The sequence below is a fragment of the Lethenteron reissneri genome, chromosome 42 (genome assembly GCF_015708825.2).
Source record: "Lethenteron reissneri isolate LAM-NWPU_2019-01 chromosome 42, ASM1570882v1, whole genome shotgun sequence".
In the NCBI taxonomy this organism is placed as follows: domain Eukaryota; kingdom Metazoa; phylum Chordata; class Hyperoartia; order Petromyzontiformes; family Petromyzontidae; genus Lethenteron; species Lethenteron reissneri.
The window spans coordinates 2,783,696-2,801,587 of record NC_083820.1 but is presented as its reverse complement, the minus strand read 5'-3'; the positions used below and the strand labels follow the sequence as shown (position 1 = coordinate 2,801,587).

Here is a 17,892-nt window from a genome sequence, read left to right as displayed (position 1 = left end):
AACCGTGCCGGCTGGGACACAGACATTTTCCGTACCCGCATTGAGCACCTGCAAAAACGGTAATTGATCTGGCCGGACGATGGTCTGCGCTCCGACCAGCGCCGATCCGGCCGTTATCGAGGCTGAAGGTGACAACAAGATCCCAACCGCTCCCAGCCGACCAGGCAGGGGCTTCCGATACCGCAGGGGAATAAGCATCTGTGAACCAGGTGGAATATCAACAGATGCCACGGATAGCGCCTGCACTTGTACGGCCGAAGCAGGTCGCCCCCAGGGCGACGGCAGAAACGAAATTTGACGGCCACCCGGCAGTTCAATACAATTCTCATTAATTTTGATCAAAATAGGCATCTTAGCCAGAAAATCAGTGCCCAATAAACAGGGAACTGCCAAGGATCTTGAAATCAACACAACGCCCGAGGCCGACACATCCCCAATAGATATTTTAGCGTCCACCTGGCCCACGATGCCCATACTACCCCCGTTCGCAGCGACGCACGACCCGTAAACCGGACGCACGGCCCCGGGTGGGATGCCTAACAGATGAAAAATGACATCCGAAATAATAGTCGCGGACGCCCCGGAATCGACCAAAATGCGCACGTCCACCCCTTGTATAGACCCCGGCACGGTGGACGAACCCGTAGCGGCCGCAACAACCCTCCGTGCCAATTTGCGCCACTGCGTCACAGAGCGACAAGGCCCCGTCGAAGGTCCCTCTTTAACAACAACACTATGACCGCACAACGAAGGTGATGGGTGAGGTGTAAAGCCTTGCCGGGTGTCTGGTGCGTGCCGACTTGCCTGTTTCGGTGGATCCTTGGGCGGCTTGGCCGGTAATGAGGCCTCCTGTTGTGGCGGACCAGGGATGCGGGCCCAGCAGTCCTTCGCGTAGTGGCCCTTCCGTCCGCAGCGGAAGCAATCGGCGTCGTTGCGCCGAAGCGCAGGCCTTGCATCGCGCCGCCCGCGTATCGGCGGTGCAGCACGAGAGGCCGGTCCACCGCGGCCTGACCATGGCACCGAGGCGGCCGTCAGCTCCTGAGGGCCCCGCTCATCCGGCACGTATACCGACTTCGTAGGGTCCCAACCCAGAGCGCCACCCTCCGCGACGGGCCCCCCTGTCCACGCCGTGACCTGTTTCCATCGTCGTAGGTTGAATTGTGCATCCAGACATTTCGCCGCCGCCCGGGAGGTGAGCTTCTCATGCCCGCACACCGGCATGGGAATCCCAAGATCCCGCGACAGCTCGAGCATCTTGCCCAAGATGAGAGGCTCGAGCAGGTCAGGTGTTGTATCTGGATACGCGGCCATAGCCAAATCAAGCACTGCACCCCTGTACGCCACAGGCGACTCCTCGGGCGCTCGTTGTCGTTGAGCGAATCGCCGATGCGCGTCGTCAGGTGGCTCGTAGGCGTCGGCCATTTCTTGAAAAACTCCATATAATGTCCTCTTCTTCTCGGCCTTAATGGAGCGAAAAAAACGAACAGATTCGTCGTCCAGAAGAGTCGGCAACACTTCCAAGGCCTCAGCATCGGTCCATCTCGCAGAACGGACCGCCGCTAAAAATCTGCAGGCGAAAGCGCTCCAGTCGCCCCCAATGGCGAATTCCTTGACCGTGGTGAGATGGCGACTCCGACTTCGCTTCACTCCGCCCTCCGCCGATGGTTCCTCCGGAGGCAAATTCAAAATGGCGTCGAATCGCGGCGTGGTCAAGATGGCGGATTCCCGCCGCGGCACGCGCAAGATGGCGGCCTCCTGCCGCGTGGCCCATGGCGCCGGGAGTGAAGAACCCGTGGCGGCCTGTGGAGCACTCTCCGCTCTCTCCGTCGCCGTGCTTGGGGTGACGAGATGACACAATTGGCCCAGGGCGTCCTTGAGAGTCTCCAGTTGCTCAGCCACCTGCAGCCATCGCCGATCAGCGTCTGATGGTGTCGGCGGCCCTGACACTGTGGCTACATCTTCCACTCCCGTCCCCGCACTCGTTTCAGCAGGGCTCTCCTCCACCACCCTGGCAGGATCCATGTTTGGAGGGAAGTCTTCGTCTTCGGACGAAGAAGCCGATGCCGGCGCTGGAACATTTTTCTTTCTCACTTGTTTCGACATGCCGTTGCACTTCCGACACCAATGTAATAAAGGACTCGACCACGATGTCTGGCTTGGTGTCCTTTATTCGGTTCTTCTCTCTTAACCCGCACGGCTGTCCTTCTATAAGACTCTATACTGACACTGATACTGCTCTCCTGCAGTTTCTCCCCTCGTCGTTCTCTCAGCCTCTCTCTCCTCTCGTCGCTCTCGTAGCCTCTCCCTCACACACAGCCTCGCCGGCTGTGTTCCCCGCAGCTCCTCGTCCGCCTTCTCTCCAGCCGCCCCACCGCTGTCTTCTCTCGCAGCTCCGCTGGCTGCTCCCTTAGCTGGCCACCGCTGGCCGCCGCTGCCACCCCTTGGCTTTGCCCACGTGGCCTTACTCTGGTCCAGTCCCACTCGTTCTGCCTTCCTCTTCCGGTCTCCTCCCTTAAGAACCTTAACCTTTCCTCCCACGTCACCTAACTCCACCTCTCCGTGACGTCACATCCGGGAGGTCGCCCGCGCCCGCATTACACAAGTATAAAATTGTGTGTATTTTACTCTGGGTCATTAGGAGAGGGTGTCCACGAGAACAAACAATGCCCCTGAGCCAGGATAGTCTCACTGAGACTCAAGACACGGTTTTTTCAGGAGCTACTTGTGGTACTTGGATGGGAAACACTGCCTGAGAACATAATTTTTTGGCAAATCTCGTTAAAGAGCTTTTAATACGTGGGAGGAAATCAGAGTGCTGTACTTAAAAATGCAAACGCAGGGGATAACACGCAAACGTCCTCACAGATAGATTCAGTAATCCATCGCCCTACTGCTATCTCCTGTGCACCATTTAGCCCTATCCTTCAATGCCTGGCGTTAACATACGTACTCGCCCCTTAATGAACATGAGTCGTAATGCCTGCTACCGCACACCACGACGTCATTTATTCTCGGATTTCCCGAGACAACGGTCGAAGAATTCAATTGTCAACTATTGGCCCACCGGGGATGGCACGAGCTCCTCCTTCCGGGAACGTGAGTCCAGTCACCCGGTGCCGCTTGCCACCGCGTCGCGACCGCACCGGCGCTGCTGTGCAGTTGCTATTCTGGGACGGGCCAGTTGGTACCGTGCAGTCTCAAGGTGTCCGGTGCGTCATTCACAGACCTCCCGCACCCCCACCACCTACCTCTCCCGAGTCGTGCCTCAACAGCAGGTCACGCTTGCCGGCTGGGATCGTTTTTTTATATTTTTAAAGAAAGCCTGCTCACGAAAACGGGATTATTTAAGTAAGAAAAAAAACACGTTCATATTTTTTCTGACGTGGGTGTAGTTCCGTATTACCACAGACTAATTAGTTTGATATTTTTGGATCCTATGTCGGCACTTGCTGAGCAGTCCACAGTGACGTTCCCACGAACACTAGGAAATCTGTCACCCAAGACTAGCTAAAAAAAGAATAGTATAGTGCTTCCTGCTAAAATGAACATCAGGGCAGCACTCATTTCTCCAACTGTCTGAGCCAGCAGTGGACATCTACTTGCCCACGAATGACTTTCCAATAAAGGGGTACAGTAACTTAATTTATTGACGCTGAACAGTATTATTGGATAATCTTGACCGTTGACTTTTATTTGAAGTGCCAGCTGTCTAAATGTGAACAAGGTACTTAAACGCTAAAATTGTGCCTCGATATAGGTCGATACATTTCACGTTTTCAGACGTATCGTCATAGCCTCGCCTGGAACCTGTGGGTGAGCCCCGGATGACTGGAGAGATGGTGCAATTGTCTATTTTTGTAAGGTAGAAAGGTTCACCAGCTGACTGTAGCAGCTACCGTCCGATCACCCGTCTATCTATCCCGGGAAAAGCAAATGCGAATGTGCAACAAACTCACCTATTCCGGCAATACATCCACCAGGGTGAGGGTCAGTCAAGAGCTGTCTAAACCATTTCACACTCGGTCTGATGTCCAGCAGGGATGCGTGTTGACACCATCGTTATTCTTGCCTGGCTATCGATTGGTTTCATGGTAGAGTTGCAGTCCAATATGGACAGCGCGGCCGGCAGCGTACGATTCACGGACTTGGGACTACATCGATGATGTTGCGCTACCCGTCAGCGACTGACCTCACGCCCCTCCAGCCTCATATCGACCACGTGGAGGCGGAGGCTGCATCTGGTGATGGCCAAGACAAAGGTACAGAACCAGTTGGTGGGTCCAGGAGCCGCCGCCAAACTCCAGCACAGTGGGCCGCAGACCATGGAGGAGGTCGACCTCGGCGGTACGCCTGTGCTCCTCCAGTCGATGCGACATGGAGATCCGGCGAAGGATCCGCATGGCCTCCTCTTGCTGCTTTGCCTTTCTCAACAACATATGGCGATAGGGAAAAACTGGGCCTTGAATCAAAGCCACACGTCTACAATGCTCGCATCCTGCCAGTTGCGGTGCTGTTGCTCAAGGACCTGGACACTGCTCCCATTCGAAATCAAGCATCTTCAGGATTTTCATATGCACTGTCAATTGTTGCGATCAGGTGGTCTGACTGTGTCACAAATATCACCGTGCCATACCACGCTGGTCTCCACAACATTGGGGACTTCATCCAATACCACCGCCTGGGCCTATTTGGGCGCGTAGCTCGTCTTCGACCAGACGTTCCGGATCACCATGCCCTGCGGTCGAGCCTTTAAATCAGATCTGGAACAAAAGCCATCCTACGTGGGCTCACCACCTTGGGGGATGCCCATGCTCAGTCTGGCCTGGTGCTGCTCATGGATCATCATCGCACTCGATGACGCGGACCGTCCCTATCCACGAGGCCTGGCTAGGGATGATGGACCACGACACCTGGACGAACATTCGGAATAGCCCATTGATGGCTTAGTGACTACTACTACTACTATCAAAACCCTTTTCTATCCACTGCTGAATTAAGACCTTTCAAATACCATCAGAAATGTATTTAATTGTGATGTATGTATGTTGAACTTCTTTCACACCATACATAGCCACTCGTGCTAATTGGAGGTGCGGTGATGTAAAGTGGTTTCTGTGATAATGTTCAAGTTAACTATGAGTCATCGCCGACTTCATAATTCCATTTGTAATATAGCTCTGAGGTCAGCATGCAGTCAAAAAAACTTGACGGTGATGTTTATGCACAATTTTAACAAGTGCTGCTTTGGGGTCGTCATGAGCCCACTTAATGAATGCTGCACCCAACCAAACGCCACTGAGGTGGCCGGGTGACTCACGGAGCTAATGGCCCGTGTCAGAGAAGCGAGTCAGCAGCCCTGAGACCACGGGTTCAAACGCTGTGCTCTCTCTTTCCGATTTACAGCAGGTACTCAAGTATAGTAAGTTTACGGTCTTAGTCGAGTCACCGATGACTGCACGGAATACAAATCTCGTGCGAAAAATGTGGTTTTCCCACTTAGGTGATATGGCCTCGGTCCAGCTTTGAAAATTATATATTTTTTTCTATCATTAAAACAAGAGCACCTATCATTAAAACAAGAGCACCTAAATTGTCTTTTCTTGCGAATGATGTCCGTGGTTAAGCAGCATGCACCGTGGGACAGATGGTGCACTTTGGTAAATGCTCGAAAGCTTTACCTGCCAGTGGGATTCAAACTGTCACAGCCACGCAAAATGGCGTCGGTAGCCAATCCGATAGCCGCTTGACTTTTTAACACAAGTCACATTATATCCGCGTCTTCTATATCTATCACAAAATGTCCTGCACGGCTGCCATGTGGAAAAGAAGTAAATAAATGTTAAATCTTGACTTAAAGCTTTCGTGACTGCAGGAATTCATATTTTTGGGGTCTTTCGGTAAAGTCACGTAGATAGGTTCAAAGAAAATAACAAGATGTCCGTGTTATGTTATTTTGTGTTATTTTCTTTGAACCTATCTACGTGACTTTACCGAAAGACCCAAAGAATATAAATAAAGGTTGCTGCGATATAACTCAATGCAATATCAAATAACATTATTTTCCACGTTATGAACCCTTTATCTTTGTCTCTGGCATAAAGCCTCCATTGAAAACAGCACTTGAACACTGACTGCTGGGGAGATGGTGACGATATGGAGGCATTTTCAAATTTGTGATCACAGTAGACTTCCTCATTTAAAATGCTACCTCGTTTGGGACGAGCAACAGCAAGGCCACCAGGGTGCTATGGTAGTGAGATGTTAACTACCTCGCCTAGTATGCAGGAGGTCGTGGATTCGATCCCGACCCTGATGCCTGCAGAATATTTGGAGTGTGCGTGTTTTTCTCTCTACCCGTGGTCGCGTGATTTTTTTGTCCGATCCTCCAATTTTCCCCTCCACATTTAAAATCCTGTACTTAGAGTATTTGGCTGCTATAAATTCCCGCATGATGAGCCATTTCGTTGAGCGATCATTTGTGACCAGGTCGCTTCTGAAAAAGAGTTATATAGCTCAGTGGGCCTTACCTGGTAAAATAAATATATATCTTTTAAGAGTATATCTCATCCCTCTGGATCATACAATCTAACAAATTATTCATCCCTTCTGACATGGATAAATGTGTTTATACAAAAGTGGTAGCTTGTCCTACATAACCAACTAATGGGAACTTATGTTGCATCATACCGTGCTGCTCTCAGTTTGGATTTTGTTCCGGCTGCAATTGAATGTTAATCTATCAAATGGAAATTAGTTTTTTCGTGGTTCTTTATATTCAAACAAAAATAATCAGAATCGACCAGCATATTTGGATTCGGCAAGGATTGGCAGCTGGCAAATTTGAAATTAATAACACTGAACTTTGGACAAATGTAGCAGCATGCTGAGTCGTGACTTACCTTTCAAATATGGTAACGTTGTCTCTATAACATCACCTTTGCAACAGAGTCCTTTGAGATGCCCCGCGAACACAATTGCTGTGTTGCAAGACACGCAAATGTAACATAAAGTGAACGTGCCATGAGTGGAATTCAATTCTTCGTGCCGTTTCCACATTTCGTCGTTTGCATGAGTTGCATTGAGAGCAGATGCACAGCAATTGTCTTCTACTTTATTGCCATGGAGTGGGCAGTTAAGCACTCTTGAACCAGTAGCACAGCGGTGCCAGCCTTAGGGTTTTTTTTCTCCTGCAGTGCCAACAAACTCGAAGTTACTTAATATCCCACAATGTCCAATAGTCCACCTTCTAGTGTATTATTCAACTATCGATAATGCATCTGAGCAACACGTGATGCTCTCTTGAGCTGTAGAATACAACGGTTGCTTGGCACTCTCTGAGCACTTCATTCTTTCACGTATTCATCTAAAGGTCACATCACTAATTCTAGATTTGAAGCTTTCGTGACTACAAGGATTCATATTCTTAGGTTTTTTCGGTAAAGTCACGTCGGTAAAACATTAAAATTAATAAAAAAGTAAAATAAAATAAAAATCACGACGTTTCGGAGGCAACACAAGCCTCCGTCTTCAGGTGGAACCGTCACAGCCACGACAGCTGTATCAAGTAAATGAGAGATTACAAGAGCTACCACTCCGTATATATAATGGTTGGAGAGGGGAAGGGCCAACCATAATATATATGGAGTGGTAGCTGTTGTAATCTCTCAATAACTTGATACAGCTGTCGTGGCTGTGACGGTTCCACCTGAAGACGGAGGCTTGTGTTGCCTCCGAAACGTCGTGATTTTTATTTTTATTTTATTTTACTTTTATTAATTTTAATGTTTTACCTACGTGACTTTACCGAAAAAACCTAAGAATATGTCACATCACTCCACTGCCCAGTTACTTCCCTTACATGGCTACAAAGAGTAAACATGTTTTGATGATTTTTTGAAATTATATCATTACTCCATTTATATAACTGCACTCGGTGACCATATTAATTGTCTTGTATGCACATTAAACGTTGCATTATTTGCAAGGTCTGCTATGTAAACTGGACATCGTTTTTCAATGAGTTTCTCAATTTCCTTTACCTATCGTCATCATCACAAGTAAAGTGTCATAGATAAATGTGAGCGAGTTGTCGTTAACATCATCACCCATGAACAATCCACTGCTGGATTAAGGCCTCCGAAAGCCATCACAATCTGTCACAATTACAGTGGAGCCCACCTTCCGGTATTTTGTCCAACCGTAGACGATTTGTCTTCAAGTCTGCAATATTTAGTTGTAGAATAAAACATTGAAATGTCTTCTTCTGATAATGACTATTCATCAATGGTGCAATGTCTGGTTGGTCTTGCCTATTCACTTGGTAATTACTCGGTAAGACCGCACTGGTCGCTGTGGCCCAGTTTTCCCAAGCAAATGTTCGTGCGAGTGAGAGTGTTCAGAGAGGGAGAGGTTTTTTGCGTGCAAACATTGTCCTAAAAATTGTCATTTCAGAGCACACGACAGCTTTGGCACCAGGAGGGGGGTTTGAGAGCATCGTGAGGTTCAGATTATCCTGCATCGTGACTGGTCGCCGTGTCTCCTCACTTTGTCATCAACAAGTGATTTCGAAAAACATCTTGAGGTCTGAGTGGCTCGGGATTTATCATGCGCAGTGTTTTTAACGTAGAGCTTGCAATCCCCTAGGCGTGTGTAGTCAATGGGTATTTTTATTTTCGATAATATTCGAGGATTTATATATATATATTTTTTAAAAAGAATTCCACCCATTAAAAATGTTTGCATGCAAGTTTTTGCAACTTTTTACTTACGTCCTTAGCTGATGAAGATATGAACTGAAGCTACAAATACACTGTTTATACCTTTATAATGCGGAGCAAAAAACTTTTAAGAATTAAGGTAGAGTGTATCTTGCTGCGGGTTTTCAAGGCACAATTGATTCAAAAGTAAGTGACTGGACGACTACATTTTACTTTTGATTGTATTGTACAATGTCGGGTGGCAAGCTCCACGCACGGAGGGCATCATCATCATAATCCACGGATGTTGAGACAGAGAGGATTGGGAGACAGCTGCCCACGCAACTTATTGACACTGGGGGCTGCGGCCTATCGTGTGATGATCTCCATGGCAACGCGACTTGGGCTGCAATGGTAATTTTCTACAAAACACATCAAAATCATTCCATCGTTGGATAAAATCTAATTTTCTCATTGGATAGATAGTAGTGTTTTTTTTTTATTAACATTAATTCTAGATTTGAAGCTTTCGTGACTGCAAGGATTCATATTCTTAGGTTTTTTCGGTAAAGTCACGTAGGTAAAAAAAAAATTAATAAAAGTAAAATAGTAGTGATTTTTATTTTATTTTATTAACATATTTGCGTTATTATATTTGCTCTTACACTCGTTCCTAACACATTCCTTCACTTGCCAATGAAAAAATAATACTCAACTTTTCAGTACAAGATGATTCTTAAAATTCACAAAAATTGGGATGTTACAATACAATAGTCGACGATGAATGACGGCTGCGTTGTTAATGGTGGAGAGAAGAGTGATGCCCAGGGTTCAGTCCCTTTGAAGCTGAACGTGAGAAAAACATCATCATTAATACCGACACAACCATCGTGAGTTAGAAAACCATTAATAATAGGCATCATAGCCAATTTGGAATCACAAATTAATTTCTAAATTGAGAAGCGGGTGAAAGCCCATTGAGACCTTAAATGTTTGCATAAAACACCTATCTGAAAACACTGAAACTGAAAACATCATGGTTCCAAGAAGCATACAGTCATGAACACAAATTAAATTGTAATTGTACAAATGTTGCTTTGGAAAGCATTCACACAGTTAAATATTTAGCATTAGCATTACATCATTTGTTATAATATCATTGTTTATTTGAACAGTTTTAATCTCATTGAAAAACAGACAATTGCAAATGTTTCTGTAGGCCATGCTCTCCAATGTATTGTGTTTTTTTGTAATGGCTCAGCTGACAATATTGTCTAGCCCTTTGACAGTCCACTGCTGGACGTAGTCCTCCACACACCATGTCAGTCATAAAGGTTTTGACTCCCCATACCTCTCCACTCTGGTCAATTAAGTGTGGTGATGGTAGAGGAGGGGATACAAGAGCTGTTCAGATGTCACTCGTGATCTGTGTTGTTAACCCGTGGCTGGGAATTAAACTCATCTTGTAGGGCTCGTAAGACAATGCCGCTAATCATTATGCCACCGCTCCACCCTGTCTAAAATAAATCATGACGTGCCCGGACAAAGTCTCACATTTGATACAATGTTACGCCTGGAGATATTCTTTATCATAATACGAAATAGTGTTTCATTGTAAATTCATGACACTTAAAAAAAATGTTTCCAATTCTGACGACTTTTATCTCCCAATAGTTATGTAGCTGACAGAACATTGTGTCCAATTTGTTCCGGTTTTATATGAAAAAGAACCCATTGTACATGCTCATATCTAAAAAAAATTGCTCTTGTATCGTAGCCAAATCTGTAGATCTTTCGTCGTGTGAAATGACATCATGGTTTATATGTTTCCCTTGTTTGTCGGCATAAGCGGCGTATCACGTGTGTTCACGCCAGATAGTGTTCAGGGATTTCAGACTGAGGATTAAAATGTGCTGCAAGGACAATCAACAACTATTTTTGTCCTCCTTGATTAATTTCCTCCAGGGTAAAATGCGGTATTAGTGAGAAAAAAGGCGCTGTTAAATAAAACGCAATGTCTCAACCATGGGACCGACACCCACAGATAATTTTCATTCTCCACAGATGCAAATAGTATTTTTTTTATTATTATTCTGAATTATAGTGATTACTGCCAATTTTATAGCATTACCCCGACACAACTGACTTCCTGTGAGTATGTACAAATGCCCTCTATGTATTGTGTTCACAGGTCTCCAGTGTGCTCACGTTGTATACCTCTGAATAAAGATTCTAATTCTGAAATTCGTGTTTCATATCATACATAAATATTCATAATCAACGTTTTTGGGTTTAGATCGCGTTTATTTATAAATGTGTCGTAACCCTCCACCACCCGACACGGCCAATCAGTAAAAATGTGTCACGTTGACAAAGACAAATAGTTCACTGCTTTAGCCCGCCGGTGTGTTGAAGCCACAACATTTACAATTTGAGTAGAGAATGTTGTGGCTTCAACACACCGGCGGGCTAAAGCAGTGAACTATTTGTCTTTGTCAACGTGACACATTTTTACTGATTGGCCGTGTCGGGTGGTGGAGGGTTACGACACATTTATAAATAAACGCGATCTAAACCCAAAAACGTTGATTATGAATAACATTGGTCGCGAAAGCCTACGTGTTAAAATACATAAATTTGCTTGAAGTGTGAAGTTATCCGGTTGGGCCATTATTCGCCGCTTGCTGCGAAGCTTCACGGTTCGAATCCAGCTGCTGCCACGATCCTCCTCCCTCCGACTACGTGCCGCGTGCTTCACAGTGGGCGTTAAAGATCCCATTACGTCATTTGCAACGGGTAGGAGGCCAATGCGTGCCGGCTTCATGGTCCAAATTTGGGAAATTCGTAAATTAGAACCTATCCTGGCCCTCGCAAAAAGATCTCATCGGCCTAAAATGAGAACCCCGTGTCGTGTGTGAACATCAGCGCTAGGGTGACGAAGGCATCTTAATAGGAGCTTGTCAAAAGCGGTTACCCCCACAGTGTTTGAGGCTAAATGGGGAACATTTGTTCATTGTCCATGTGTATGCCCGTTAGCAGTGCTAAGTAGGGCGCCATGGTGGCGAGATGTTAACTACATCGCCTGGTATGCTGGAGGTCGTGGTCTCCCCGTGGTCACTTAGACTTTTCTCTGCGTCCTCCGGTTTTCCATCCACATTTAGAAAGATGCATTTACAGGATTTGGCTGCTATACATTTCCACGTGATAAGCCACGTCATTGAGCTATCATTTGTGGCCAGGTCGCTTCTGAAAAAGATCTGTATAGCTCAGTGGTCCTTACCTGGTAAAAAAGTGTAAGTGTACATACTTAAATTAACGTCCCTCTTTGCATTACGTGCGGTGCAGTATTCGACTGAATTGAACGTTAAATGTAAAGTATCATCATCATCATCCCTACGGGCAAAATTACTCCATAAGTCTGGAGACGAGCACCAATTATCGCCACCCTAGAACAAGGAAAACCGACTGATGATCCAAAGGGCCACCGCCACATGAATGTCGCCCCGTCCGAATACAAAACACAACCTGCAGCACCGGACCCTGCTAGCCAGGGTAACACCTTCAGTTGAACACGTGGTAGGCTTTCGCGACCAATATCATCCATATTATAGTATTTTTTGGGTAAATATATAAATGTGTCGTTAAAACCTGCCACCACCCGACACAGCCAACTAATAATCCCCGCCCCCCCCCCCCCCCCATTTTGCGCAAGAGCGCAGAAGTGTGGTTTCCACATCTACGCCTCTATATAAGGAACGAAACAGGTGGACTTCTCCACAAATCTGGCTATCGCCTGATGAAGCTAGTTGTAATTACTGGCCAATCGTCGTACTCTGATTGTAAATGTTGTGGCTTGACTCTCCAACACACCGGTGTGCTGTACTAGTGACGAATTGGCACGTTCCGTTTACGTGACAACCCTTACTCGTTGTCTGTGTCAGGTGGTGGCGGGTTTTAGCGACACATTTATATATTTATATTTGAAACAACAGTCCTGTCGGAACAGACGGGCTTCAGGCCAGGATGTAGCTGCTGTGATCAAGGGCTTGCATTTACCACCATCACACAATTGAGGCAGGCATCCAGCGTAAACCTACAAACAGCCACAGCATCCATAGACCCGTTCCTCTGCCCACGACGCAGTCTAGGCGCAGGAGGTTCCCGATAGAAGCCCTCCAACCTGCTCCAATTGCAATCAGCACACTGAACAATTTTAAGGCCATGCTCACTCACTGCATCCATCGTGGTGGTCACGTGAACAGAGTATGGACATTAAGTAATTACTATTTAAAGAAACAAACAAACAACAAAATGCTCTGCGCGGTGTATTGCTGTGCAACACTGAACCTGCTGGCAAGGTTTCATTTTAACCTCCCTGCAGAACTGTGCAATATTTTAAGGCCACAGATCATTAGGCAGAATGAGCATGTAGCAGCATGATTCCATGCAAGTGACCGGCATGGCCATTGCTAGGCCTAAAAGCAAAGGTCTTATCCATAAGGTTTTTGTTTGGGTTAGATCTCGTAAATATAAATCTGTCGTTAAACCTGCCACCACCCGACACAGCCAATTGTCTGGTGGTGGCGGGTTTAACGATGCATTTATATTTACGTGATCGAACCCAAAAACCTCTATCATGGATAATATTGGTGGCGAAAGCCTACGTAATTTTTTTTGCTGTGCAAATAATGAAAAGGCTTCATGGCCGTGTAGAAAATATTGCAACAAACAGTTGTTTCTGTGTGCATTGAGACTAATTTCCTAAATTTGAATTCAAAGCTTTAGAAACAGAGATGGCAGATCAAGTCTGGGACCTGTGTAAATCGTTGCTCATTACGTTTGACCACTGCACTCATTACTATTTAGGGGAAAAGTGCAGATGTATCCCTGCGATCCAACCCGTACCATGAAATAGAGTAGCGAGGTAATTTTGCAACTCACCTTAACATGTTAAATGTTCTGGAAAGCACGCTTCATGATTACTGACTTGAAACATTTTCAAAAGAGACCAGCACACTGGTTTAAAAGTCACTTTTCAGGGGTAAATATATATATTGAGATGCATAGTGACTTTATAAATTGGCAAGAAAGGCTTGGGTATGATTGGGATTGCAGGATTGAATCACTTTAAGTTTGTCATGTGTGTCCAGGGAGGTACCATACAATTAATTAGATCTTCAACTCAATTGTGTACAATAATAGTTCGAACTGGTCATTTTTTTAAACACTACATCAACGCAAGTGGAAACAGGGGAGAAATTGCAAACTTTATATATATTTGTTTTTTCTTGAAACGTTTGTGTTTGTGAAATGGAAAAAGGATGAATAACGCTCCAACTGAAAATGAATTTTGAGGAGACATTCCGGTTTTCGCCCCAACAAACTGTCAGCAAGTCCTTTATCAGTCCAGGGTTCCCAGTCACATTCGTTTCACTTCCTTAACCAAAGCCCACGGCTGCCTCCAGCTGCCCACTGACGTCTTTCACGAGCACCCTTCCGCAGAAACAACAAAATAACGATTTTGGCAACCCTGGCATCGGTCGTCCACTCAGCGCCAATTCCTCCTCCTGTACCACAACAGCGCAAATCCCATCAATTCCCCTTTGGCTGCTCATCAGAAGTTTAGTTTTTTTTATTAGAAATGTAGTTTTTTTGTTACTGTCTCCTTTACCGTAGGTTGTGGAGACCAGTGGGCTGTGTCAATTAAAATGCAGATGAAAGATGTGAAAATACTTTTCAATAATTTTTAAAAAACTTAATTATTATCTGGTTACTGTGAGCAAATAGAATTTTACTTCAGATCATCCGACAGTTCTGGTCATGGGGCAGCTGATGATGAATGGGCAAATTATTTTTAGGGGTGGAGTTTATACCCTTTGTAAACGAAACACATTCGACTGTGAACCATAGATTGATGAAGGAGATGCTGAAGGTTCGATAGACATGAACTTCAAAAATATTTTAGCAATTAACATTCTGTTCAGGCGTTATTCCTTTTTAGTTTATATATTTTTAATCGTTAAGTTGACATATTCAAAGACACATTGTAGCTGGAACTCAAACACTACACGCCAAGACCGTAGCCATGAAGTCAACATTGGGGGGGGGACCAAATCTTCCAGGGGGTCTGGGGGTCCCGCCCTAGAAAAAAATTCTAAATTTGAAAACTCATTTCCTGCCTAAAATATAAAAAAATTCACTAACACATAGGATGGACGTCTTATTTTTTTTTTTTACAATAATGTCTAATAGTGTATTGTATTGCATTGCTCTGTTTTTTCTTTTTTACATTTTCTTGTTTCATTGTTTGTAATGACAGAGTTGAGCTACTCATAAAGTACAACCATAACCACACTCATATAAACATGAATCTATTTTATAGCAATATATTGGTGGGGACATTTTGAGCATATTTGAATATGGGGGGGGGGATGTGTCCTCCCCCAATATATATATTATAATTGCGGCCTATCTGCACGCTTCCACTGCTCTTCACTGGCATTATATGGAAGGATTTTAAAGTATATAATAATATGTTTATTTAATGTCTGGGATAATGAAAGACGTCTCTGTTCCTGTGTTCGTACCACAGGCTGAAGGCTGCTCTCGTGAAACGAAGTCTTGGACGAGAAATAGTTTCCTGGTTCTCTCAACTCGCATTTTTTTTTTCACTTCTCCAGAGTGAGGGAGTTTTTCCCACAAGATATTAAGAAGGCGGTGCTGTCGGAGGGGATGCAACACAATGCATTTGTGTTTATTCTATTTCTGTCTCACAGCATCTGTAATCTACCCCAAGCAGTTCTTTACACACCCACTCTTTTCACATGCCCTTACCATGGCAATGCAACTGCTCATTTCTAAATCATTTCTAAATCACACTGTGTTCATTTCATGCCAAGCTATTCCATGCAGCCACAGATTTTCCCATTCACCCGAGCACATCTGTGTCACATGGACAGACATTCCGCAGAATGTATTGCAACTCCTACAGCAGCTCACAATTACCCATCAGTAAAAATGGTTGAAACGGATCTTGTTAATTTTGTGCAGTATTGCAAACTAACAACCTCAAAAAAGTTTTGTTTCGAATGTTTGAAACTGTTGTTTCCTTATTGTTTTACTCTACAGGTACCCAGGCATAGTATTCTCTGTTAGTCCCTCGAGTAAGCCAAATGCTCACACCTCCTTATAGAGCGAGCTGAAGAAGACATCACGTAACTGCTTCCAAAATCATGCACCGATCTTTCTTCGCACAAACAGTCGACCGCATCCTTTTCATCTGCACAGACAAACGCATGGTCCCCGTGTTGATCTGCTGAATAAGCCCCCACAGATAGTGGCCACCAACATTTCAAAGTGGTGTCTCACTGATATAGCGAGCGTGGGGACGCAGTATTATTCTGCCTGCAGCCCCTGAGACTGTGGTGAAAATTCCACCTTCTTATGGTGGAGGTGTGATGCATCTCTAAGACAACAATCCATTTCCCAACAACGTGGTATTTTATCGAGTGTGAAATTTCTCCCAACCTGGATTTGAATTCATAAACTTGGGTTTTGCAATCATTGCGCTATAAACACTGCACCAGGCAACTAAAGTTAACCAAATGATGTGTAAAATAAAGCTTTGGATTTTTTTTAGCAGCGAGCCATCGGCTTCAACCCAGGACTTCCTTGGCACCGGCTCCATGCGCTACACGTGTCACTGAGCATCCCATGAACTTGTTCCACAACATGCGTGTGACGCTCTGCCATCGCCGTTGTTTTAAATCTAGCTTGAAAACTATTTCCTTCAGGACTGCTCTTTTGTGCGTTTAGTTGTTGTCCTTCCCGCGCACCTCTGATTTAGCACGGTTGGCTACGTACGGTGCGAAAGAAGTTCAACATACATACTTACTGCCCATAGACTAGCACTACCCATAGGCTAACACTACCCATAGACTCAACACTGCTCCTCCGATTAGCACGGTTGGCTACGTACGGTGCGAAAAAAGTTCAACATACATATTTACTGCCCATAGACTACCACTACCCATAGGCTAACACTGCCCATAGACTCAACACTGCTCCTCGAATTAGCACGGTTGGCTACGTACGGTGCGAAAGAAGTTCAACATCCACACTGCCCATTGACTAGCACTACCCATAGACTCAACACTGCTCCTCCGATTAGCACGGTTGGTTACGTACGGTGCGAAAAAAGTTCAACACACATACATACGAGGCGTAACAGAAATGGGGAGCACTTCATTCCATGCCTCGCTACGGTATTAGTGGCGGCACGGTGGTCTACGTCGATTATCTAAGCCAGTGGCTCTTTCTCTTTGGTTCTTTCGGTAAAGTCACGTGGGTATAAAATTAAATGAATCACGACGTTTCGGGCGCAACACAAGCGCCCGTCATCAGGTGGGAAAGGCAGTGGCTCTTCTTCCGCTGGGGTGCATCTCGCCTTTCCTGGGCGTGCGATAGACGGCCGTTAATTTTTTTTTTAGAACGGTAAATTATCGAAAGACAAATTAAGCACGGGCGCGTAAGTACAACTACTTTGTTACATCGAACCCATGTGTATTTATTAGCATGATACATGTTTAATGATTGAGAACCAAGGCAAGGCTGCAGTGAAGGTTAAAAAACCCCTGCTCTAAGCGACTGACGTGTACACCCATTTGGCTGTTGCTGTGTGTAGGTTAAACTGCATTTGGCTCCGTTACTACCCCGAGTCACGCTCTATACGATACAATTCATATCCCGGCAGCATCTAAACGCTGCTGCATCTGAAGACGCCCTACTCGGCTCAATGGGTGGTCACTCCTTGCCTTCTGCTGCTCTCAAGTCTGTCTGGACATGCCCTCCCCCCGCCAACTGTTCAAGAAAAGCTCATGACCTTCGACTTCTGCTCCGCCTATGACTGACTGCTACTCCCCCCCACACACCATGCAGTGTTCCTGTGGCATCTGTACTCCATTACAGCCCTCCTCCTTCTCTCCTCCTTCTCCCCACCCTTCCTTTCTCCTCCACTACACGTGGCCCCCACTCCCTGTACTCGACATCATCTAGAGGATGCGGCGTTGTATTTAGATGCGTTATAAATCAAAATTGTATCCTATATGTGTGTGTGTGCGTGTGTGCTGTGTGTGTGTGGGTTTATTCGTGTGTGTGTGACTGTACGCATTTGCCGTATGTGTGTGTTCATAAATGT

At 45.6% G+C, this 17,892-nt stretch overlaps 1 long non-coding RNA gene across 2 annotated transcripts in view; it reads left to right on the top strand.

Annotated features, from left to right (window-relative positions):
* The window catches only part of LOC133353096 (uncharacterized), a 39,064-nt gene that overhangs the window by 11,473 nt on the left and 9,699 nt on the right, over positions 1-17,892 (top strand). The window contains exon 3 of one of the 2 annotated variants that reach the window (XR_009756333.1): positions 4,096-4,262. The exons of the other annotated variant lie outside the window; for it this stretch is intronic. This is a non-coding gene — a long non-coding RNA (uncharacterized LOC133353096). Of the gene's footprint in view, positions 1-4,095; positions 4,263-17,892 lie in introns of those variants that run through there. 2 annotated transcript variants of the gene reach the window in all.